The sequence below is a fragment of the Danio rerio genome, chromosome 14 (genome assembly GCF_052040795.2).
Source record: "Danio rerio strain M-AB ecotype USA chromosome 14, GRCz13ab, whole genome shotgun sequence".
NCBI lineage: Eukaryota > Metazoa > Chordata > Actinopteri > Cypriniformes > Danionidae > Danio > Danio rerio.
Genome location: NC_141034.1, coordinates 43,459,988 through 43,484,876, shown reverse-complemented (window position 1 = coordinate 43,484,876; position 24,889 = coordinate 43,459,988). Strand labels below are relative to the sequence as shown.

General features: G+C 37.0%; 1 long non-coding RNA gene across 2 annotated transcripts in view; it reads right to left on the bottom strand.

Moving 5' to 3' along the window:
* LOC147834015 (uncharacterized) overlaps positions 1–24,889 on the bottom strand; it is a 262,202-nt gene that overhangs the window by 2,798 nt on the left and 234,515 nt on the right. The window contains exons 1-4 of one of the 2 annotated variants that reach the window (XR_015507946.1): positions 19,881–20,125; positions 19,033–19,106; positions 10,518–10,637; positions 8,803–9,067 (exon numbers count right to left, since the gene is read on the bottom strand). This is a non-coding gene — a long non-coding RNA (uncharacterized LOC147834015). Of the gene's footprint in view, positions 1–8,802; positions 9,068–10,517; positions 10,638–19,032; positions 19,107–19,880; positions 20,126–24,889 lie in introns of those variants that run through there. The other variant, XR_015507945.1, reaches the window with a different exon arrangement.

Below are 24,889 nucleotides of genomic sequence, written 5' to 3'. Positions count from 1 at the left end.
TGACAGTAAACTAAACTAAACTAATGATAAAAAAATAAACCTAGCCTAGCATAACCTAACTAAGCCTTAAAGTTTCAATTAAGCTACTTGAAAAGGTTTGGCAGTTGCTCGGGTGTCTGGGAAATTTATAGAAAGCTTCTCGTGTTCCCTGAGTGTCACTAGCCTATTTCTAGCAGAATGTTTAACACTGCAACTAACCCCTGCTGAAAAATCCAACTTAAACCAGCCTAGGTTGGTTGACTGGTTTTAGCTGGTCGACCAGCCTGGTTTTAGAGGGGGTTTGGCCATTTCCAGGCTGGTTTCCAGGCTGCTCTTAGCTGGTCAGGCTGGAAAATGACCAGCTAAAACCAATTTGACCAGCCTGGTTTAAGCTGGACATAGCTGGTTTTGGCTGGTCTCCCAGCCTGGCTGGGTTGATCAAGTTGGTTTTAGCTGGTCATCTCTCAGCCAGACCAGACCAGGCTGGAAATGGCTGGAAACCAGCCTGGAAATGGTCAAAACCCCTCTAAAACCAGGCTGGTCAACCAGATAAAACCAGCCAACCATCCTAGGCTGGATTAAGCTGGATTTTTTAGCAGGGATGAGTCAATACAGTGTTAGCATTTTGTAACATAATTTAGAAAATGGCTAACATTTATATATACAGTTATAGCATGGTTTAGCAGGTTACTTGCATATTTCACCATGATTTACCACACTTCTAGTGGGCTTTACAGATTATTAACATATACTACTACAATGTTTCTAACATGTTTTAGCATGTGTTAGCTTAATAATACCATGTTTTTATCATGAGCCACCACAATCCTAATATATTTAAGCACAATGATAACATATTTACACCACTGCTGGAAGTTTTACCACACTGCTAGTGTGTTTTACGCTAGACTGAAATGGCATATGCTAAAGTTTTTGGCATGTTACCTATTTTAGGACTGTGTTAACCTGAATTAACATGTTACTTGGACATTTCCAGCATGTTTACCATGTCATTAGCATGCTTAAACACATGGCACATGTTGCTTGCATGTGATTATGTTAGCATAAATTAGCATTTAACTAATGTGTTTATAACAGTGTATCAAAAATTAACGAGCTAGCGAGAACTATCATATGTTTGTAACATATTTAGCTAATGGGCTAATTCATAATATGATCCAAATGTGATTATTTGCTCTTTCTGTGTAATTATTTTCTTCTTTTGCCATGCAGCCTACTGCCAACCAAGCTTAATAGCTATTTTAGCATTGTATTAGCAAACTCAAACTCTGATAGACTACATTTTATTATATAATGGCAATTAAATAAAATGTTTCACTCCAAAATATATCTCATTAGCAAATGTTTCAAAGCATTAACGCACTAATACCATGTTTCTACATGTTTTAGCAGACTGTTAGCATGTATTGGCTTATTAATAGCTTGTACATATCACCCCCAAGCCATTCCATAGCTAATATATTAAGCACAATGATAGCATATTACAGCACTGCTGGGAATTGTACTGGAAGTTTTCACACTACAAGTGTATTCTATGGTAGACAGAAATGGCATAACGTTTCTGGCATGTTGCCTATTTTAGCATTGTGCTAACCTGAATGTTACTTGGACATTTCCAACGTTACCATGTTGTTGGGATTAGCATGCTATAACTCATGGCACATGTTGCTTGCATGTGATTATTAGCATAAATTAGCCTTTCACTAATGCGTTTCTAACATGTTTAACAGTGTGCTATCATAAATTAACAAGTACTCTATCGTGAATTATCATAGTATAAGCATGTTTGAATATTTTTAGCAAATAGGCTAATATATAATTTGATCCAAATGTAGTTACTACTGCCAACCAGGCCTAATAGCTATTTTAGCATTGTATTAGCAAACTCCAACTCAGATAGACTACATTTTATTATATAATAGCAATTAAATCAAGTGTTTCACATCAAAATATATCACATTACAGAAATCAAACTGGGTTGCAAACAGTATTCCTGCTGACCCTATAAAGACCAGCACCTTTAAAAGTATTGCCACATGGTAATAGGTTATGCAGACAGCGTCTCGGAGGGTTTCAGAGAGAGGGGTGTCTGGCAGTGTGAGTGCTGCTAGAAAACAATTTATTACACGACTATTACAGAGTTTAGACTTTCCTCCTACACCTCTACCCTTGCACACCTATTCCTACCGGTCGCAGATAGGAGAATTTATTGATCACGACATTGATCTCTGTCTGTATAATTCAATGTTAGTGTCTCACTACAAGATAGAGGGGAAAACTGCTCTTTCTGTGCAGTAAAACCATTTTGTGAGTGAAAAAAACATTAAAAACCAAAGGTGAAAAAACTGTCCAAATCATAAGAGAATGAGTTTGTGTTTTTCTATGAAAACTCTGGAAATTCATGACAATGACAGTATATTATCACTGTTTATTTCACAGCCTTCAATATTTGAGGCAAAACAATAACAGCAGGGAGTGCATTAACTTCATGCTGATTTCATGTACTTTGCCAAGTGCATATTGTCAAATGCAGATTTTTTTGGCAACACAAACAATGGACTAATACTAGTTAAAATTACTATTTATAATTTAAACCACACAGGGTAAGAAGTAGCATAAAATGCCATTAAAGTTAATTAGAGTTTAGTAATAAAATAATACTGTGCACAAAACAATTAAAGTATTTAACTATAAAAGATGGAATATGTTATGTTAGAGTGCCACTGAGAGGACAAAATTGCAATTGCATCTTACTTGCACAAAATTTAATTCTTATTTATTAATAATTTAACACACACACACACACACACACACACTTTGCCATGATGACAGTAAATAATATTTTAGTAGATATTTTTCAAGAAACTTCTATACAGCTTAAAGTGACATTTAAAGGCTTAACTAGGTAAATTAAGTTAACTAGGCAGGTTAGGGTGATTAGGCAAGATATTGTATAATGATGGTTTGTTCTGTATAATAATTTTTACTTTAAAAAGGTGTTTAAAAATTGAAAACAACTTTTATTCAACCTGAAATAAAACAAATAAAACTTTCTCCAGACGAAAAAGTATTATGAGACATGCTGTAAAAATTTAATTCAAGAGCATTCTGAAGCAGGTTTTCATTCAGGATGTCTCTGTACATTGCTGCATTCATCTTTCCCTCTATCCTGACTAGTCTTCCAGTTCCTGCCCTGAAAAACATCCCCACAGCATGATGCTGCCACCTCCAAGATTCACTGTAACGATGGTATTAGCCTGGTGATGAGGGGTTCCTGGTTTTCTTCAAACATAACGCTTAGCATTCACTGCAAAAAGCTCAATTTTAGTCTCATCAGACCAGAGTATTTTGTTTCTTATGGTCTGACAGTCCTTCAGATGCCTTTTGGCAAATTCCAGATGGGGAGTGGCTTCCGTCTGGCCACTCTATCATGCAGGCATGATTGGTGGATTGCTGCACAGATGGTTGTCCTGCTGTAAGCTTCTCCTCTCTCCACAGAAGAACGCTGGTGCTCAGACAGAGTGACCATCGGGTTATTAAACACCTCCCTGACTAAAGCCCTTCTCGCCAGATCACTCATCTTAGATGGCCGGCCAGCTCTAGGAAAAGTCCTGGTGGTTCCAAACATCTTCCACTTACAGATGATGGAGGTCACTGTGCTCATTTGAACTTTCAGAGCTGCAGAGATTTTTCTGTAACCTTTCCCAGCCTTGTGCCTCAAGACAATACTGTCTTAGAGGTCTACAGACAATTCCTTTGTCCTCATGCTTGGTTTTTGCTTTGACATGCACTTTCAACGCTGGGACCTTATATAGACAGGTATATGCCTTTTCATATCATGTCCAATCAACTGAATTTACCACAGGGGAACTCCAATTAAGCTGCTAAAACATCTTAAGAATGATCTAGGGAAACAGAATGTAACTGAGCTCAATTAACAGCTTCATGGCAAAGGCTGTAAATACTTATGTACATGTGATTTGATTTTTCAGATTTTTATTTGTATTTTTAATAAATTTGTGTGCAGAAAAAAAAAAAAAAAAAAATATATATATATATATATATATATGTGTGTGTGTGTGTGTGTGCGTGTGTGTGTATATATATATACATACATACATACATATAACAAATATATATATATATATATATATATATATATATATATATATATATAACATACACATGAAACAATTTTACTTAAAATAGATTTTATTTTAATTGCTGCTAAAATAATATCCTGATTAATCTGTTTTCAGGCTATTTTGGAGCCAATGCACTCATCTGGCAGCGTGGCAGGGGAGTGTTGGCCACGCTACATGGATTCTCTAAACCCATTAACTGTGCAGTCTCAACCCACCCACTTAGTCACACACTACAATAAAGCACCGATCAGTGGCCTTCTCTCTCCCAGGCTAGAAATAATACAGCAAGCAGCTACATGAGCCATATCCAGCCAAATGACAACCATCCGACTGCAAATTACAACGTTTAACCTTCTTGAGGACAAAATGATGACTCCTACGACTGTCCAAACTTTTTTATATGAGTAAACTTTAGGCATTATATGCATAATATTGCATACACTACTGGTCAAAGGTTTGGGATCAGTTTCAGTATATGTAGATTGCAGCTCTGCACAAGAAGTTTAACCAGAGGAGAAATAGTCATGCCCAACAGAGCCTGGATGGTTTCTCTCAAGGTTTTTTTCCTTGACTTCGTCAAATGGTGAAGTTTGTTCCTCGCCACTGGCTTGCTTGGTTTGGAACCTGTGGAGCTGCACATCAATGGATTTGCTCTTCAGTGTTTGGACCTTTAGCAATGAATATTAAACCACACTGAACTGAACTGAACTAAACTGAACTTCAACTCTGAAAACTGGACTGACACAGTTTCAATTTACTACAACTTCTATGTTAAGCTACTGACACAAGCGCTATAGAAATAAACATGAATTGAATTGAATATTTACTCCAGACTTCAGTGTCACATGATTCTTTAGAAATTATTATAACATGCTGATGCACTGCTCTGTTATGAATATGATTGCTTATTATTGATATTTAAAAATTAATAATAATTCTAATATTTAAAAGTGTTAAAAATGTTGAATTTTTTTGTGGAAACTGTGATACATTTGGCTTTTAAGGAATCTTTGAATTAAAGAAAGGAAAACAACACCATTTATCTGAATTATAATTTCTTTTTTTTTTACATTGAATGAATGTAAAATATATTATAATAATATGAATATAAATAAATATATTTTAATAATGCTTTTGAATGGATCTATACACTTTCAGGAAAAAGGTACATAGTGGTACAAATAATGTTCTCTAAGCAACAGTTTTGTACCGTTGTAAAAGTTGTACCTTATATGGTACAGAAAAGATGAAGGTACAATATATCTGCAGCTTTTAAAAATCAAGGGTACATTTGGATTTCCATGGTACAAATCATGTCCTTAAAGGTACAAACTTCAATGGTACAAATTTGTTTTCTTGTCTTAAGGTACAATTCTGTTCCATAAAAAGGTACTGCCACAGTGACAAAGGTTTGTACCTTCTTTGGTACAACATTGTACCATTTTCTCTGAGAGTGTAACACTGAGTGTAACTCAAATATATGATGCAGCTCAACAGTTTTCAGTGAAATTATAATGATAATTTAATAATATTAATAATAATAATAATAAGCAGTTATTGAACAGCAGATCATCATAATCATATTAGAAAATATTTCTAAAGGATCGTTTGACACTGAACACTGCAGTAGTTATGCTGAAAATTCAGGTTTAAATAACACCGTAAAAGATCTGCAAATTTACTGTTTTTACTGTAAATACAGTAAAATTTACCGTGGTTGCCACAATTTTACCATTAAAATACATCGCTATATTTTACAGTAAACTACCACATTTTAATAATATATGGTGTTAATACTAAAAAGTACCACTACCAACAACAACAAAACATAAAAAGTGAAGTGACATGCAGAGAATTTTGAGAAAGTCAATTTACGATTATTCAACATAAACATTATGGAAACTAATGTTAGCCAGGTTAAACTTTTTTTTACTGTAGCTACTATTTTTATTACAGTTTTTAAAGATCAAAATCATGATAATTTCTAGGTAAAATTCAATCAAACTTCTTAAAAAAAAAAAAAAACTTTGGGAACTGATCCCAAACTTTTGACTAGCAAAGTATTTAAGACAACACAAGGCTTATGAGACAACCCAAAGCCATAATAATAAGTAAAATCCCTTTGCATTAGATTTATGACAATGTAGTTTAATATCCCATCCCTTCATTGCCCTCTAGGGGTAACTAACAAGCTGGCAAAACAAAGCTTTATTGCAGTGTTTTAATACTATTAGCCGCTCTCATTGATTTTAAAGTGCTTGAGATGTGACACGAGCAGCTCCTTTAGGAGAGCTAGTGTCTGGTTTCTGTCAAGGTGAGGAGTTATCAGTGGCTCCTGTTAGTTGGTCCGGCTGGGAGCTAAACCCCATTTACTGTTTACTTTCCCTTACGATATTAGAGGAGTTCAGAGTCTGTGCTGGTCTATTAGGATTAGATCTCTCACTCTCTATCTGCTCTTTTTTTCAATCTTTTTCTTTTTCCGTCCTTCTTGCACCTGTCAGCACTTTCTATACAGGACAGCTGTGGCAGGCCATTTCAACATTTAGTCTATAAACATTGCTTGTATCTATATTTCTTTTAAATACTGAGTTTTCAACAGTACAACTTATTCATTATATAGTGCTTATTGGGTTAGCTTGGAGTAACTAGTAGCTTTTCATTATATTAATACTTCATATTAAACAGATATAGTACTATCACTTATTTCAATAGCAACTTGTGACAACTGTATTGTTAAAGTACCAAATTTTGGTATCACTTTAGTTTAAGTACCAATTCAAGTTCAAGTTCAATTTATTTATATAGCATGTTTCCAACTGCCACAAGGCTGCACAAAGTGCTTTACAAAGAAAAAAATAAACAAACGGTATAGGTATAAAAAAACAGGCACATAATAGGAGAGCATAGAAGGTGTAACATTAAAAGAGCAGAAAAATGTTTGCCTTATTAAAAGATACTACCTAAGTTGACCACACTGACAAGACCGTTTTGACCCCCTCAAAAGACCTAGAAAATAAACGAGTCTTTAATTTAGACTAAAAAATAGGCAGTGACAAAGCCTTTTTTAGTTCTAACAGCAGCGCGTTCCAAAGGCGAGGACCTGCTATGACAAAAGCATGTTCGCCCCTACTAGTTAATTCTCATTAATAACAAGTGGCTTATTACCTGTATTAACACGCTGGTTGTTTATTAGTAATTCTATTTCCTTTATTTAACCTGGAGACCACATTGAGTACTGTCTCTTCTTCCGGCGAGACCTACTTCTAAAGTACATATTCTGTATAATCTTATTAACTTAATCCTACCAATTACCTAAACCCAACTACTACCTTAATAACTATTAAAAAGCAGTGAATTATGAGTTTATTGAGCAAAAATAATATAATGGTTCAATAACAGAGGGAATCGTATCTTACAATAAAGTCAACCATATTATAAATATTTCCCATTGACCTCTATGATGAGTTTTGACAAGTATTCAATCTGTGACTGATAAATACTTTTGTACTATAGTAGTTATTCTGTTGTTAACATCCTACCTTGTATAATTTTTCCAATAGTGACAAATAACTAGTACTTAATGAAAATTAAACTAAGTACTTAAAGAACCCCTATTATGCATTAAAAAAAGATCATATTTTGGTTTTGGGGGTCTCCAACAACAGGTTGATATGCATACAAAGTCAAAAAACACTAATAAAACTATTGTAAACGCTATATCACACTCGGAGCATTGCGATGTGGCTGCACATTATCACTGGTGGGAGACTATTGCGGCCTTGTGCCAACACACACCAGTGCTGATATACAACTCAACTCACTTTATTTCTATAGCACTTTCAGAAACCACAATGATTACCAAAGTGCTGTACATAAAACACATAAAACGCATGTAAATATACATAAAACCAGAATACATAAACTCACATCACATGATTAAAAGCTAAAGAAAATAAGTGTGTTTTCAGTGACCTCTGAATAAACTCAAAAGTTTGAGATGTTCTTAAAGAGAGTGGAAGATCATTCCAAAGTCTCGGAGCTGCTACCGAGAAAGCTCTATCACCCCAACATTTTAAGTGTGATCTAGGTCTCACAGGTTGGTGCATAATAATTAGCTCAGAAATATATCCAGGGGCCAGGCCATGGAGGGATTTATAAACATACAACAAAACTTTGTACTGAATTCTAAACTGATATACAGCCACATCGCACTGCTAGGAGTGTGATATTGCTCATTTGCATATATATATAGTACCTAATAAATGAGTTATAGTGTCTAATGTATAAGTACTATAAAACAGTAAATAAATACAAAAATATCTTGTAAAAAAAAACATTTCTAATGAATATTTAACTTAAACATATCTAAAAAAAAACATATCAGTAATTGAACAATAAGCACTAATAGTTAATAAAAATGGAAAGAAGTATGAAAATAGAAAGTAGTTTAGTATACAGATATGGTTTGTGAATTAAACGTTAAATTGGCTTGCCATAAGACGCTAATCCCAGGCCCGGAGAAACTGTCACTAATGGCTTCGGGGGTCTAAATAGAGCTAAGACCTCACAAACATTCACACGTACACATAAACCCCTCGGCTATATTCTTTAATCGGCCCTCTTGGAACAAACCCTGTCTCCATCGCCATTCGCTCACCCGTCTTGATGGTTATGGCCCCGGGTCTCAGCGGAGAATGGAAGTGCAATCACAGCCTTTCTGAAGGTTATTACCCGGACCTCACAGGCTTTTCATGGCCCCTCGGACGCAGGCTGGGAAATGACAATGGTCAGCTCTGCCGAGTCAGAGAAATGGCCACGGAAGAACAGCTTCACTTCCATGTGTGGAGAAGCCGGAATGGCACGGCAATAAAGGCAGAAGATGGCTCTCTTTCTCCCTCATTTCCACAGCCGTATCGCCGCATCTGTTGACACAACAAACTCAGAACGTGTCAAGTCAGGACTTGAAGAAGAAGAGTGATGGAGAGCTTTCATTATAGGTGCAGAGGAGACTTAATCAGCACAAACTGTGATATCAAAGGGACGTTTTGGACACTTAATGGCAGATGACAACAGGTTACGGGCTTTCAAACTTTCTGAAGTCAGGTGTTCTTAAATGTGACATATGAAACGGCTACTTATTTATCAAGGGCAATAAGTTTTATTCACAAAGTATGGCTATGCATTAAAAATTACCCCCCCTTCCCCCAATTTAATTCAATAATTGCTTTATTGGCATGACAAATATTATAAATGTAATGCCAAAGCATTTATCAAGTTTACATTAAAAAGAACATACATATATACAGAAAAACATAGTAACCGCAGTTAATACTACAAGTGGTAAAAAGTATAATAGTAATATTATTAATAATAATAATTTAAAATACCAATTAATAATAATAATAATAGATCAGGATAAACTGTACATTTAACAATCATCATTTTAGGATAAAAACACCTGGACAAAGCAAAAGCCTGCTCTAAAGCCCAGCGGTCACAGACAAGAATAGGAAAAACTGAGCTACACTGCAGCACTAAAACAGCCAGTGGACACACACAGCACCAATCTGAGAAAGATTAAACACATGCTCAGTTTAATCTGCACATGGCTGATGGAATAGTTGTGAATAAAATTCTCAAAGTTGCTTGTACTCTAGATAATCTTGTTAACATAAATGACTGTAGATGATATTTAGGTATTTAAAGGTTTATATGGATTGCTAATTAAAATTGTTTGTTGACCAAATGAAACAGCTGACGATCACACTGTGAAATATTCAGGGTGTTAACTCATCTAGTCTAGGGTGTAAAGTCAACACCTTGGACTTTAAGAAAAATGTTTCAAACATCATAATACTAAAGGAAACATGGCGCAGAACTGATGAGGTCACTCTTGGTCCCCCAGGATACTGTGAATTATCCATTTCATCTAAAAACATTACAAAAATTAATGATGGTAGAGCTTCAGGGGGCATAATAATTTGGCACAAACTTGAAGTCGATAAATACATCAAATAAATTAAAAAAAAGAATCTCATCTGGCTCAAAATTGACAATCAGATCCGTCAAACTAAAAATGACATATGCTTATTCCATGCTCTTTACAATCCTCCATCCGAATCTCCATACCATAATAGAAACATCTTTCAGACCAGGGGTGCCCAAACCTTTTCTTATGAAGGGCCGAAAACCAAACTTGATTGAGGCTAGTGGGCAAGGTAAATATAGTTGGGTATTTATCTAATAATGTTTAAAAATGACTAGAAAACATTGCTCTATATTAACTAATACATTTTTTTTACTTATAATAATGACTGTATTACAGTAAAAACAAAACAATCTTATTTATAACAGAATTACATTAGTACTTACATTAGCTGATTGTCCCAGCCCTCTCCATTATACTGATGGTGGGCCACATCAAAGGTCACAATGGGCCAACTTTGGCCCGCAGGCCCTAGTTTGGGCATCTCTGATGCAGACACTCTCTCCCTTCAAAATGTGAAAATTCTAATAAATGTTTATAACAATTTAGAAATGATTACAATAAACAATAGAATATATGAAAACAAATTCTCTCTCCCTTTCCAACTTCCCTTTCAGTCTAACATCTAACCTACAGTACAACAACTACAATTGACCTTTCTTTCATGAAAGCACGGGCGCAATCATTGGAACCTTATTGGCTTGAGACTTTATGTTCATTAATTTTTTCAGTGTTTTAGGATGTCTAAAAGCAATAGATTATCAATACTGACTTACTTTAAATATTTTAACGTCCTCTTTTTTTATTGGGGGCAGTGGTGGGTAGGGTTATCACTGAGCTAACTCAGTTGCACTAAAATTGTAAAAGACCCATTCAACTTTAATTCCCTTTGCTTTATAGACTAGTGTCATGCTCAGTGTGGAAGTGTCTTGTAGCACCATAATCGTGCTCACTTTACTTACTTAATCTAACTTACTCCCAGGGCTGTTTATATTGAAGTTGATATTTTTACAATGTTTGACTCATTTTACAACCCAGGCTCATTCTGATTACGTACCCCTATTTACATTTCTGGAGAGAGCAAAATACATCCCAGGAGCTACGTATTTTTTTTTTTTTTTTGCAGTTTTTGTTTTCGCGAATCCGCCAGAGGCCACTGTGTACACTTTTTCAGATCTCAAATTTGTCTCACGAGTGCCATTCACACCTGCATTCTCACGTATATCCACCAGAGGCTGCTGTTGACCAACTCACTGACTGACTGACCAACCAACCAATACCCCCTTCCCTAAACCCAACCAATAGTATTTTGAAAATCACAGATTGACCCGCCCACTCCCTTCCCTAAACCTAATCACAGTGTTTTGAAAAGCAATCCAGAAAAAGAAAAGTCCTCGCCTAATTTTTACCAGGTTTTCAGATTTTACCACATTCTAACTTTGTTATTTACTTTTTTATTTTATTTCCTTGCCTTCTGTTTTTTTATTACCTGCTTTCTGCCACCTTTCTTCACCGGACACGAACCCTGTCGTCACAGTCAACTCCATTCTGCATCTCAAGTCCGCCGATGTACATGGCGAGCTAACTGGACAAACTGGTAACAGCGAGAAAGCCGTCCACATGCAGGTAAACGATCAGCTGGTAATCGAGAAAAGGAACGGCGTGATACCGCCTAGTAGCATTCGTTTGAAAGATGAAATGCAGCCATACATAGCTCTGGATACATAATTCGCAATCTCCAGAAATGTATATAGGGCTACGTTTTCAGAATGAGCCTATGTTGTCATTTCAACACTCAACCCACAACCTGGAGGACCAGGACACACATACACACAGTACGGACAATTTAGCTTACCCAATTCACACATGTCTTTGGAATTTTGGGTGAAAACCCATGTGAACACGAGGAAAACATGCAAGCTCCACACAGAAACGCCAACTGACTCAGCCAGGGCTTGAACCAGCGACTTTCTTGCTGCGAGGCCACAGTGCTACCCACCATGCCACCCAATCATGCTCACTTTATCATACATTCATCCATTTTCTTTTCGGCTTAGTCTTTTATTAATCTGGGGTTGCCACAGCGGAATAAACCACCAACTTATCCAGGATATGTTTTACACAGTGGATGCCCTTCCAGCTGCAACCCATCACTGGGAAACATCAATATGCGAACGCAGGGAGAACATGCAAACACCACAAAGAAATGACAACTGACCTAGCAGGGTCTCAAACCAGATCAGACCTTCTTGCTTTGAGGCGATTGTGCTACCCACTGCGCCACCATGCTGCCACTTTACCATACTTATTTTGAATAATTTTGAATAATATTTTAATAATATAATACAGACAAGGGAAAAGGTTTTTTTTAGTGGGCCAGACATAAAAACCAAAAGTTTTCTCCAGCAATTCTCTCATTACACTAGTGAAGAAAATGAATGATAATAGCAGTAGCAGCAGAATGAGAAAGACAGAAACTTGTGGACTGTTAGCCCCGGCTCAGAGCAGCTAGGCAATAACTCAACCTAAATTTACATAGCCTATAAAAAAGAAAAACTCACCAGGCACTTAAAAACCGAAGCCAAGCAGCTCCCAGTTTCTCAGCCTCCACCAAACATCAATTATTACATTTTTGTTTGGATCAAGTTTTCAAACACCACCCAGATGAGAGGAAACAGCAAAGGGAGGGGTTTGATTCAGTCCAACCCAACTACCCTTTACTTTTATCAGACACTCTAAGAAAAGCAAAGGCGATCAACGTTTCACATCCAGCCGAAGCAAGAGGGGGAGAGAAAAAAATCAATATTTGACGTGCTGCATTGAAGAGAGGGGGGGGTGTAAAAGTTGAAATTATCCTCCCACCAACCAGTGTTTGTTTGTGAGCTCGATGCATAAACACAAGAGACCGCGAGCAAGCAGAGAGGGAGCCCCTACTGAGCTTCTGACATCTGCAAACTTAGAAGTGAGAATCCGCGCTGAATTATAAATAAAGGCTGCAGGCTGTAAACACAGGATTATGAGGTAAAATATAGGGAAAAGAAATTACGCCACAGATATTGGAAAGCAAACCAAAGTGCAAGCGGAGCTCTTGATGCATGCTTTACTAGATAATTAACATTTCTAAATGACTTCTTCCATTGACAGCTGGATGCTTTGTTATTACGCAGACGGAAATTTCGTGCCCCCACAGACTTGTAATCATCTCGCGGAGATGTCTGAGCTGAGAAATCTACCTTTGATTAATATATATGACCGAGATCATTGCCGGGTATTGATTTGTGTTCCCTTATCCAATTAATGCCTTCATGAGCGGCTCAGAAAGGGGGAAATTCAGCTCCGACACATGAGAAAGCAATAACACGAGAAAGCGCCAGAGACGGAGGAAGAGCAAGACAGAGCTGACAGCGGCCATAATGGAGCAGCTGCCTGGACATAAATTCACCTCTCTGAACACAACATCTGACTTGGAGCCTATTTGCTAGAAAGATTCATTTTATCAAACACAATAACACGGCGAATAAATGGAAATGAATTCGCCCCTATTATTGTGCTTGTCATATCAGTGCCTGTGAAATATGTAATGGTCTGGTTCCACCATTCATTCTGCAAGAAAAAGACAACAATGTTACCTGCGCTTACAGAACGAGTTTGCCTGGGTTTATTTCAATTATCGAAAGAAACTTTGTGAAATGCTTGATTCTGATTGGCTGGAAGGCCGTTTAATATATAGTTCCAGACAGTTTTAATCAGAGTTTGAAATGAATGAACTTCATACATTAGTAGTAGTACTAACTCATTGATAATTCATCTCACCACAGCAGAATGACCAACTATTCCAGCATATGTTTTACAGACCGGATGCCCTTCCAGCAGCAAGTCAGTGCTTGGAAACACCCATACACTCTCACATTCACTACCTGACAAAAGTCTTGTCATCAATCCCAATTGTAAGAGCAACAGATAATAACTTGGCTTCTAGTTGATCATTTGTAAAAGTGGCAGAAGGTAGATTTTTCCAATCAATTATCGGTTGAACTGCATCCCAATCATCACAAATACTGCAGCAGACCTATTGGAATCTCATGGACCCAAGGTTCTGAAAAAAATCTATTAAGTTTCGAGAAGAAAAAATCCTGGTTTGGGGTTACATTCAGTATGGGCGCATGCGAGACATCTGTAGAGTGAATGGCAACATCAACAGCCTAAGGTATCAAGACATTTGCCCATTACATTACAAACCACAGGAGAGGGCAAATTCTTCAGCAGTATAGAGCTACTTGTCATATTCAGCCTCCACATCAAAGTTCCTGAAAGCAAAGAAGGTCAAAGTGCTCCAGAATTGGCCAGCCCAGTCAACAGACATGAACATAAGTGATAGTGGTCCAATTTATTAATAAGATATTTGAGTCATTGCAGAGATGTATGAATGCAGTCGTCCAAGCTCACGGGAGTCATACAAAATATGAATTATTTTTCCACTACACAATGATATATTTTTTATATTTTATACTGTACATTATTTCTGTTAAGTGACAAGACTTTTGTCTAAGCAAAGTCAGACCTTACTGTCCTAATTAAATAATTAAAAATCAAGTAATGATCATATATATTTTGGTAAAATAAGCGTAATCTAGAGGCCATTGCCTTTCAAGCCACTTCTGATATCAAATGATCGACTAGAAGTCAAGTTATTGTTTGTTGTTTTTAAACTTGGATAGACGGCAAGACTTTAAACAGGTAGTGTTCACTACATAAAATTTAGTTTATCCAATTCACCTATATCGCATGTCTTTAGACTGTGGGGGAAACCGGGGTGCCTGGAGGAAACCCCTGTACTGGTATTGGTGGTTTAAAAGGACATTAACTTGTCTAAAGAAATGGGTATCATTTGTGAAAATCATCCCAAAAGATGATTTTCATCATAGGTGCTCTTTACATTTGATTTTAGGGGTAGGGGTGCGATATATAATAAGCAGTTTTAATGTATAAAACACATTACACCTATGGAGAGTCCTCATAAAGCACTAATACCATTGTGTGTGTGTGTTTATCATAATTTAAAAGTTTAAACATTGGTTTTTGTTGTATTTAATTAGATTTTTATTTCATTTATTTAAAAATAAATTCTAAATGAAATATATGTCAAATAACACACTTTGTTTATATTTTAATTACAGTCAATAATTATTTTAATAAAAATATTTTTTATAAAAAGGTTTTATTGTTCAAGAAGTTTTAATTTTGGTTGACAAAAAACCTGGTTACATTAGATTACCATTAGATTACAATTGACTGAACAGTTGACAGAAATGGAAAAAGTTGCACCTTGACCAAGATCAGCATAACAATGTGTGAAAAATGTCATCGTATAGAATGACGGCAAATTGCATCAAGTATTTAGTTTGAAACTTTCTCGTAATTTACATCCTGTTTAAAGGGTGCTCAAAAGGAAGGTCATCTCAGCTGGTTGTCATTTCTCTTTATTTGTAAAATTCTTATATAACCTCTTTCACAGCCTCTTAAAACCCCACGAGGACAACCTCTTCGTCGAGTGCTAAAGGTGTTTCAGCTCTGATTCGAGATGAGACTCTTGTTTAAACAGCCTTGAAATGATGTATTTGCAGCTCTGTTTTCACAGTTAATCTGCTATGAGCTGTGAATGGGGCCTTGTCCTTGTACAGCAACACACTAGAGACCTCTTACACACACGCTGAATTTAATCAAAAGAGAGATAAATAATTTTCTTGATGTGTGAAGGTTTTCTGATTTGCATGTCTGGAATCAATTTACAGACGAACAGAAAGTTATGAATCGCACACATTATGATAGCGCTCTCCTTGAATGTTGTGCAAAAGGCCTACAAGTTTTACAAAGTGTAGTTGTGTTTCTTTAAACAAATAGTCATTGAAAGGAGCTGCTTAACATTTAAATTATCTAATTCTGTATAGCTCAAACTCAAATTTGATTTTCTATTCATTTTGTGTGAGGTTTATTCCGCAACCTTGAAACCAAAATCCTGAACATAATTTAAAAACGGCTACTAATAAAAAGAACTATTAATATAGAGACAAACATCCTTACGTGATATCAGTATATCATCAATTAAACGTAATAAATGCAATTTTTAAACACATAACATGAAAAACAGATAGCAAAACATGATATTTTGGTTATTAAATGAGCAAAATCTAAATTTAGTGGATTGTCAAGATTATGACATATCAATATATAAATTAATAAATAAATAAAGATTTTTTTTCCCCGACAAGCTCTCTGTAATTATATGAATATGTATTTATTTTATAGTTGTCTGTGAAAAGTAATAGATTTCAAGCTGATTGGCTTTCGTAAAACAAAACTAAAGCCTAACGGGAGATTATATAAGGCTCGAGCAAACACATACACGCACACACCTTACAGCTCAAAAAAATGTGGACAGGGAAAAGCAAGAATAAACTTGCTTGTTGTGTCACAGTGCCATCTTGTGGTTTCTTAACAACACTGACAGTTTTACCCTGAATGTTAGACAACTAAATAATTCTGTATTTTGGGATTATTCCAAGGCAGCACAGTCACTGATTCTGGTCTCGGCTGGACCAGGAGGCCTTTCTGTGTAGAGTTTGCATGGGTGGAATTTGCATGGGTTTCCTCTGGGTGCACTTGTTTCCCCCACAGTCCAAAGACATGTGACATGCTGTAGGTCACAGGTGTCAAATCCAGTTCCTGGAGGGCCGCAGCTCTGCACAGTTTAGTTTTTAGCCTAATTAAACACACCTGACCTGATCAAACTAATTGAGTATTTCAGGCTTGTTTGAAACCTACAGGTAGCCAAGTGTGTTGAAGCAAGGTTGGAACTAAACTCTGCAGGATTGCGGCCATCCGGGAACTGAATTTGACACCCCTGCTGCAGGTGAATGAAGTTGTGAGGGAAAGGGTTAGGTGAGGGGTTAGATAAGCACTTAAATTAGAGACTAAAATGATAATTTGTTAAATGTGGATTATGCTTATTAGCTAAATAGCAGTGTTTTTACCAAAGATGACTATGACTGTTCAGAACACCACTGCGAAAACTCTCAATACAAACAATCAATACGCCGTCAAATGTGTTTAATGTAGCCTTTTATGTATCTCAGCAACCAAACCCCTTTATGTTATTGAACTTTATGACTATACCCTGCTGACGTCATATCTGCGTCATTCACATTTTAGATCCAAGCAGGTATGTTCATCATATTACATGATGACGTTTTTAGGCGGATTAGCGGCAAACACTGGGGGTAGTTTTCTAATAAGAGATGTAGGCTGTGTGTGCTGAGAAAGAACAATTTCGACCTCGGTTTATATTTTAGATCCAATAAAGGACAGCTAGTTTACCCCAAAATTAAAATCTAGTTACCATTTACTCAGGATTGGAATTATGCATTGATGATCAGGGGGGCGATTATGCATCCACAATGATATGAACCGTTATGGGGTGGTCAATTGTATATATTGCCTATTCTTTTAATTATTAACATTATTATTTCAAATACAGATCAGAGCAAACTAGTTCTCACTGTACCCCCCCCCCCCCCCATCCTTTCTTTCTCTTTTAATGGGGGTCAAACCCCCCTGTAATTTACACCCTGCATTTACTCAACCTTAGTTGTTCCAAATCTTTGTCTTGGATAAGCTAAATTGCCTATAGTGAAGGAGCAGACTCGGTGCAGATGCAATCTAAGCTGCATCCAATGCTTTTTAATGTGCTTATCTAACCCCACCCCTAACCCTTTCACTCACAGTGACGTCACTCTCTGAGCGATGCAATCTCAGCTTGCATCATAAAGGCTGGATACAGATACTATTGGCCATAGTGTGTGAATGGGAGTGTGTGTTGTATTCTCACTGTTGGGTTGTGGCTGGTAAAAAATATCCGCTCTGTGAAACAATTGCCAGAGTAATTAGTGGTTCATTCTGCTGTGGCAACCCTTGATAAAGAGTGAGTGGGTGGGTGAAGTTTATTCCAGCCCATTACTGTTCAGAGGGCCTGCATACATTCTCAATTTACCTGTAGCACATTTTTTGGGTACTGATTATGAAATAAACAACGTTTTATGCAAACACTAGGGTTAAACTATAGTTAGATTATACCAAAATCATGGTTAATTTGAGGTTAGGCCCAACATTGAATGATCGATTGGTTGCAGTAAAACCATGTTTATTTTTTGGGAGGATTCCCTGCAGAAAAAAATAGCGTAAACCAACACATGCTGGTTGGATCGTTTTAGCTGGTCGACCAGCCTGGTTTAAGATGGGTTTTGACCATTTCCAGGCTGGTTTCAGTCATTTCCAGCCTGGTCTTAGCTGATTAGGCTTGGACATGACCAGCTAAAACCAGCTTGACCAAGTTGGAAATGGCTGAAACCAGCCTGAAAATGGCCAAAAACCCTTCAAAAACCAGGCTGGTCGATCAGCTAAAACCAGTCTACCAGCTTAGAAGGGTTTCAGCTTTTTTTCAGCAGGTTTGCTGAGCTTATATCAAATCAATGCCTTTACAAACAAGTGAGTTGTCAAATGAGCAACTTAGAATGACAAAACACTTGCTCATTTGATTCAATATGTTAGATGGGACAGTAGTTGTGTCAACAATCAAACTGTGATAAATTATTACTGTGCCTTTTTCCAGTGTAGGTGTATAAAAGCTACATAAAGCTGATAAAATTAATTTTTTATCAAACAGTTCACATTAGCCAACAGGCCAAGCAAACATTGATGGAGTGATGGACTAATAGTGAAATTAACAACAATGGCCACAACAAAACGCTGCTCTGCTTGCCTTACAATTGAGCAACATGACCAACCCAAACAATTTCTAATTACCCACAACTAATAATGCCAATAACAGCTGATTAAACTGCTTACCTCTATCACCATAAGATGACGGTGTAGACACAAGGTCCCACAATGCGACTCGAAAACCATCAGTGAATCACAAGCTATAAAACAAATTAATACAACTATTAATTTACTTATAAATGCACAATGTAGTACATACTAAATAATCACACTGAAACCAGAAGGAATTCAAAGTTCTAAAAGCGGACATAATTAACGAAGCAACTCAACAATCTTTCTACCTTTCAACCACTAGATGGCAGACTTCCCATAATTATAAAAGAGGATGAAAAAACTCCGGAAGAACAAGCGATAATGGCCTACTTGATATGAAATAATACATTTACGTATAATGACTAAATATAAATTAGGCTATATTATACATTACATTAAACAATACAGCATATCTATAAAAATAATATCTGAGACGTTTTCTCCCCATTAAAATGAAAACTGCTTCAATCTCCTTGTTTGCTCCCTTGTTGTTGGCATTTTTAGCTATCACTAGCAACAACTTCGTCTGGCAATGGATGCATTGCTGCCAACAGTGCATTGATGCCAGGCACAACACATGGGAGGTAATCACAACAAAGCAAATGTTTGCAACAGGGCTCTGAGTTGAATCATGAGTGCTTATTAAAACCATTTTCGGGTGGACTCGTTTTTGTAACTGTTAAACGCGGCACATATGAAGCATTAATCAATGATTCATGGGCTGGCAGGACATGAGCATCTCTCTGTTGTCGTTTTACATGGGCTGAGACAACTGGCTCTGTTTGACTGGGAAGCTCTAACATCCATCTGTCCTATTTTCTGCATATGAATGCCTGGGTGCTCTTGAGATTCCAGGAAAAAGGAAAATCGATTCCACACACCTGCCATCAAATCCTGGTGGTAGCAAACATCAGGCCCTTCGTGCACGCGCGCACACACACACGCACACTTAAATTAGCGACTAAAATGATAATTTGTTAAATGTGGATCTTTTAGATTGCTTATTAGCTGAATAGTGTTTTTACCAAAGATGACTGACTGTTCAGAACACCACTGCGAAAACTCTCAATACAAACAATCAATACGCCGTCAAATGTGTTTAATGTAGCCTTTTATGTATCTCAGCAACCAAACCCCTTTATGTTATTAAACTTTATGACTATACCCTGCTGACGTCATATCTGCGTCATTCACATTTTAGATCCAAGCAGGTATGTTCACCATATTACATAATGACGTTTTTAGGCGGATTAGCGGCAAACACTGGGGGTCGTTTTCTAATAGTGTCTGCAGGGAGTAACACGGCTGATTTAAAAAGTAACACAACAATATTTGCTAGATTCATTTATTTTCTTTTCAGCTTAGACACTTTATTAATCTGAGGGTGCTACAGCGGAATGAACCACCAATTTATCCAGCATATGTTTTATGCAGCGGATGCCCTTCCAGCTGCAACCCTTCACTGGGAAACATCCACACGCTTACATTTATGCATATACACTACGGACGCCCTATTTGCTAGATTTACTGGCTTAATTTTGTTTATTTTAAATAAATCTGACTATGACCTTGTTAATGTTCATTGCAAACATATTTTGCCCTTTATTTTTGCAAAAAAATTAAACAGCATTTTCATTTCAGCTCCATTAAATGTTCGAAAAGCAGTCCAACTATTCAAAATGTTACAATTTTCTACAATTTTGGAATTCAAAAAAAAGTTATTATTGGCAATAGGCCTTAATCCTATAAAACATATGAGTCAAAACACTGAACATGAATGTGGAAGTGAAAAAAAAGGTTTGATATTAGGAAAGGGACATAAATATCGTCCCTACACAAACTCTTGCCATTTAAACCTGATTTACTTTTAATTTAAACTTTCAAACTCAAGGATGTGTTATTGCACTAAAAAAACAAAAAAAATGTTTTTTTTATGTGGGTCACATAAAAAGAGAAACACAACTTGGAAAAAATACCCGCTATTTACTTTCTGCACTTAAAAACTACAATTTCCACCTAACCGAGGGACACGGTCCCAAAATTAGTTAATATTTAGCAGCTTCATCAAGGGTTGCATGTTGAATGTGCTGTTATAGACTGGAAATCAAATGTTGTCAGGGATTCAAGAAAATCGATTTGTTACTTTCGTCCCCGCTCTCACCTAGGCTAAGTAATGCTGTTTCTTCAAAAAAAAAAAAAAAAAGGTCCTCCAGGTGTGCTGTAGGGGAAACTGGGGCGCAACATCCACCAAGAGTTCATGATTTTCATCAATAATTACAGTTTTCTGATACAAATGTTTGCTTAATAATAACAGTGATTAATAATAAGAAGAATAATTCCTTACATCTATATAGCTCCTTTCTAGACACTCAAAGTGCTCTACAAAATAGGGAGAATGTCCTCATCCACCACCAGTGTGCAGCATCCACCTGAATGACATGACAGCAGCTATATTGCACTAGACCGCACACCACACACCAGCTGATTGGTGGAGAGGAAGCCAATTATGATATGGGGTTGGTTGGGAGGCCATGAAGGACACAGTGGGCAAATTTGTCCAGGATGCTGGAGTTAACCCCTTACTCTTTTTCAAAGGACATCCTGGGATTTTTAATGACCACAGAGAGTCAGGACCCCGGTTTAACGTCTCATCTGAAAGGTCACTGAGCAGTATAGAGTTGCCATCAATATACTGGGGCGTTAGGACCCACACAGACCATAGGTTGAGCACCCCCTGCTGGCCTCACTAACACCACTTCTGGCATCAACCCAGGTTTCCCATGTGATAAATTGAATAAGCTAAATTAGCCGTAGTGTATGTGTGTGTGAAAGAGCGTGTATGGGTGTTTCCCAGTGTTGGGTTGTGGCTGGAAGGGAATCCGCTGTGTAAAAACATATGCTGGATAAGTTGGCGGTTCATTCCGCTGTGGCAACCTCTGATTAATTAAGGGACTAAGCTGAAAAGAAAATGAATGAATGTTATAGAATGGCATAGCTCTAAAAATTGTGCATATTGTTATACAGAGAATATCAGATTTATTTCATTTTAATAAATGCTAATATCCAATAAAAACTATTTACTTAAGCAAGAAATGCAGTAAGAAATTTGCTACAGTTAAATAAAGTCACTTGGCGGCCACCGTGTCACAGAAATGAAGGAACTTAAGCATGATGTGATTCAGGGTGATGTAAAGTCTCTCCATAGGTAAATATCTTCAAAAGATTTTTGAGTTTTGGCATAAATGTTTCTCTGTATAGTGCGGATAGGACAACTATAAATACTTTAAGTTCTGTTATGCTAGCATGTGTGGGAATGTTTAAACCCTGTGTGTTACAACTAACCCAGTCTGGTCTGCCCTGCTCAACCTTATAAATACCATCTCTGCAGACATTCTACACACATGCATGCTAAATGTTGAAACGAATGGCAAAATGTATAACATGCATACATAGGTACACACCGAAGATGGTAAGTGCGCATTAAAAAGAGTTAATGAATAATTGAACAGTAAAGGGACACATATTCTTGTCACAGACAGCTTGGAACAATCACAAAAGACACACAGGGACTTTAAAGCACACTTTCATTCAGTCTGGCCTATTTTCCTATGGAGAGACTTTACATGACTATGAATCACATCATGGTTGAGTTCCTTCATTTCTGTGACACAGTGGCCGCCAAGTGACTTCCACATCCTCATTTGGTAGAACAGATGTCTGTGTTTATGTTTTTCAGCTGTGCAGAGGACAGGGCAAAAAAGTCAAAAACCAGCTATGCTGTGTGTCTTCGAAGGCAAGACATTTAATGAGACAATAACAAAGCAAGCAAGTGTTTTCTGTCTAAATAAAAAAGATGTTTTACATGCACCTCTAGAAATGTTCTCATTTAGAAAAACGAGATTTGATTTTGGCGTACCTTACGAATTACTGCTGAAATATTGGAGCTGAAAAAAAAACAATACAGACCAAGTGCTGGGCTTTCAAGGCTGGCTGAATCGAGACAGTTCGATTTGATCATTACAGAAAAGCCTAATGTACAATACTCACATTAAGCAGCCCATAGGCCTAGAATATTGATTTCCTTCACTGCAGAGAGCAACTTTAAAATTATTGCAATTCATCATACGCTTTTTACATCACTGCATTACATCTAGAATTTCTGCCTAATAGTTTTCCTTGTTTATGCAGTGTAAAATGAACTTGTTCTTGCTTCCATCAACGAGATTGGCCCATAACATGCATATACAGTAAAGCACATGCTATGCACACTCAATGAACGAATAACTTGCAGCACATTATATATTATTCAGTGGCTATTATTGCTGAAAACTCACATTTGTGAGTCAATTTACCATGAACATCCAATCACTTTTATAGCCCAAATGTTGAGAGCCTTCAGGAAGGGTTTGTATTGCTTTTCTGATTGGTAGAAGCACATAATTCTCACAGATGGTCATTTGCTTGCTCTGCTCTACAATGGTGTAGCCTCAAGGAGTATTGCAAGAGGTTACAGTTTGCTGGTCATTAGGCAGTTGGTGGCCCACATCTTTAACAGGCAAATGAGAGAGTGAGAGACTGAGATATGCTTAAAAATGAGAGACTGAGATATGCTTGACAATTGAGAAGGAAAGCAAAAGACTCAATAGAGTCTGGCTGCAGATTTGCACTTGCACCTCCAGGCTTGCACGCTCAGACTTGCACGCCCAGCAAACCGCGCTTCCTCTGCGGATGACGTCATTTACAATCGCCACCTGTGTCTGCTTGCATGAAAGTCCTTCCTCCCTGAGGCGGAAGAATCTCTGAGGTAACAGATTTCATTAAGATTATTGCAACAAACTTCTTATTTGTCACCCTTACTCAAGTGGCTTTTTTTTCTAAACGTTTCACTTTGGTTTCTGGCAACATACGGTGATGGGTGCCACAGTTGCTATAGTTACGTACACAGATCGTAATGAACCACGAATGCTTGCTTTACAGCAGCTCTGCAGTAATGTTACACATCATCTGTGTCGCTTGTTTTCCATTAAGCGAGTCGAGACGTTCCCTTATCGAGTCAATCTCAACATTATGTTTGGAGGACCTATAACATTGGGCCGGGATCATGTAGAGGCTGTTGAAGCTGCACTGCAGCTGTGATTTCATATGGATGCACTCCTGCGCAGACGTGCTAACTTATCAAGAATAACTTAGTTATAAAGAATAGTTTCCCAATTCGTTCAAGAATCTTTGCTGTAAGTCCATAATGTGTATCTGTTTGTTGTAATACTACAAATGAAATGTTTAAAATAAAAACTAAAATTCAAATTTGCCTGGTGTTTTTTTTATTCATGATTGTGGAAGAATACCGTGTGTGTATATTTAGACTGATATTTACAGTTGATATAAATAATAAGCTTTGCTGGTATGAATGTTAATAGTAGCCTATTAGTCCTATTAGTCCTGATTAGTCCTATAAGTCTGAAAGATACCAAAAACACATCCACAAAACAAACCATATGCCTTCAGTTGTCCAGCTGATCTTAAAAAAAAATCCTGGTTGCTTACATATTTAAGCTGAATCAAGTGAACCTTGTGAGTCCATTGAACTTATATTGTGCAAACAGATGACGGTGGATACAAATTCTCAAGCAACAGGCCATCTCTGCCATTTCATTTACTATTCATTACATTTAATTTTCATTCATGCTCCTGCGACAAAGTCAAGACGCTTTATAATGTCTGCATTTCTTACAGAATTCTCAGCATAGTCATCGTTTCCCGCTCGCACCAAAAGTGTGCTCTCTTGCTTGAAGCCATTCTCATTTGTTTGTCGTCAAATGCCTGACAACTGCGTGCATGTGTCCTTTCGTAAAATGTAGTGAAAAGATGCCATCCTGATTTTATCAAGTAG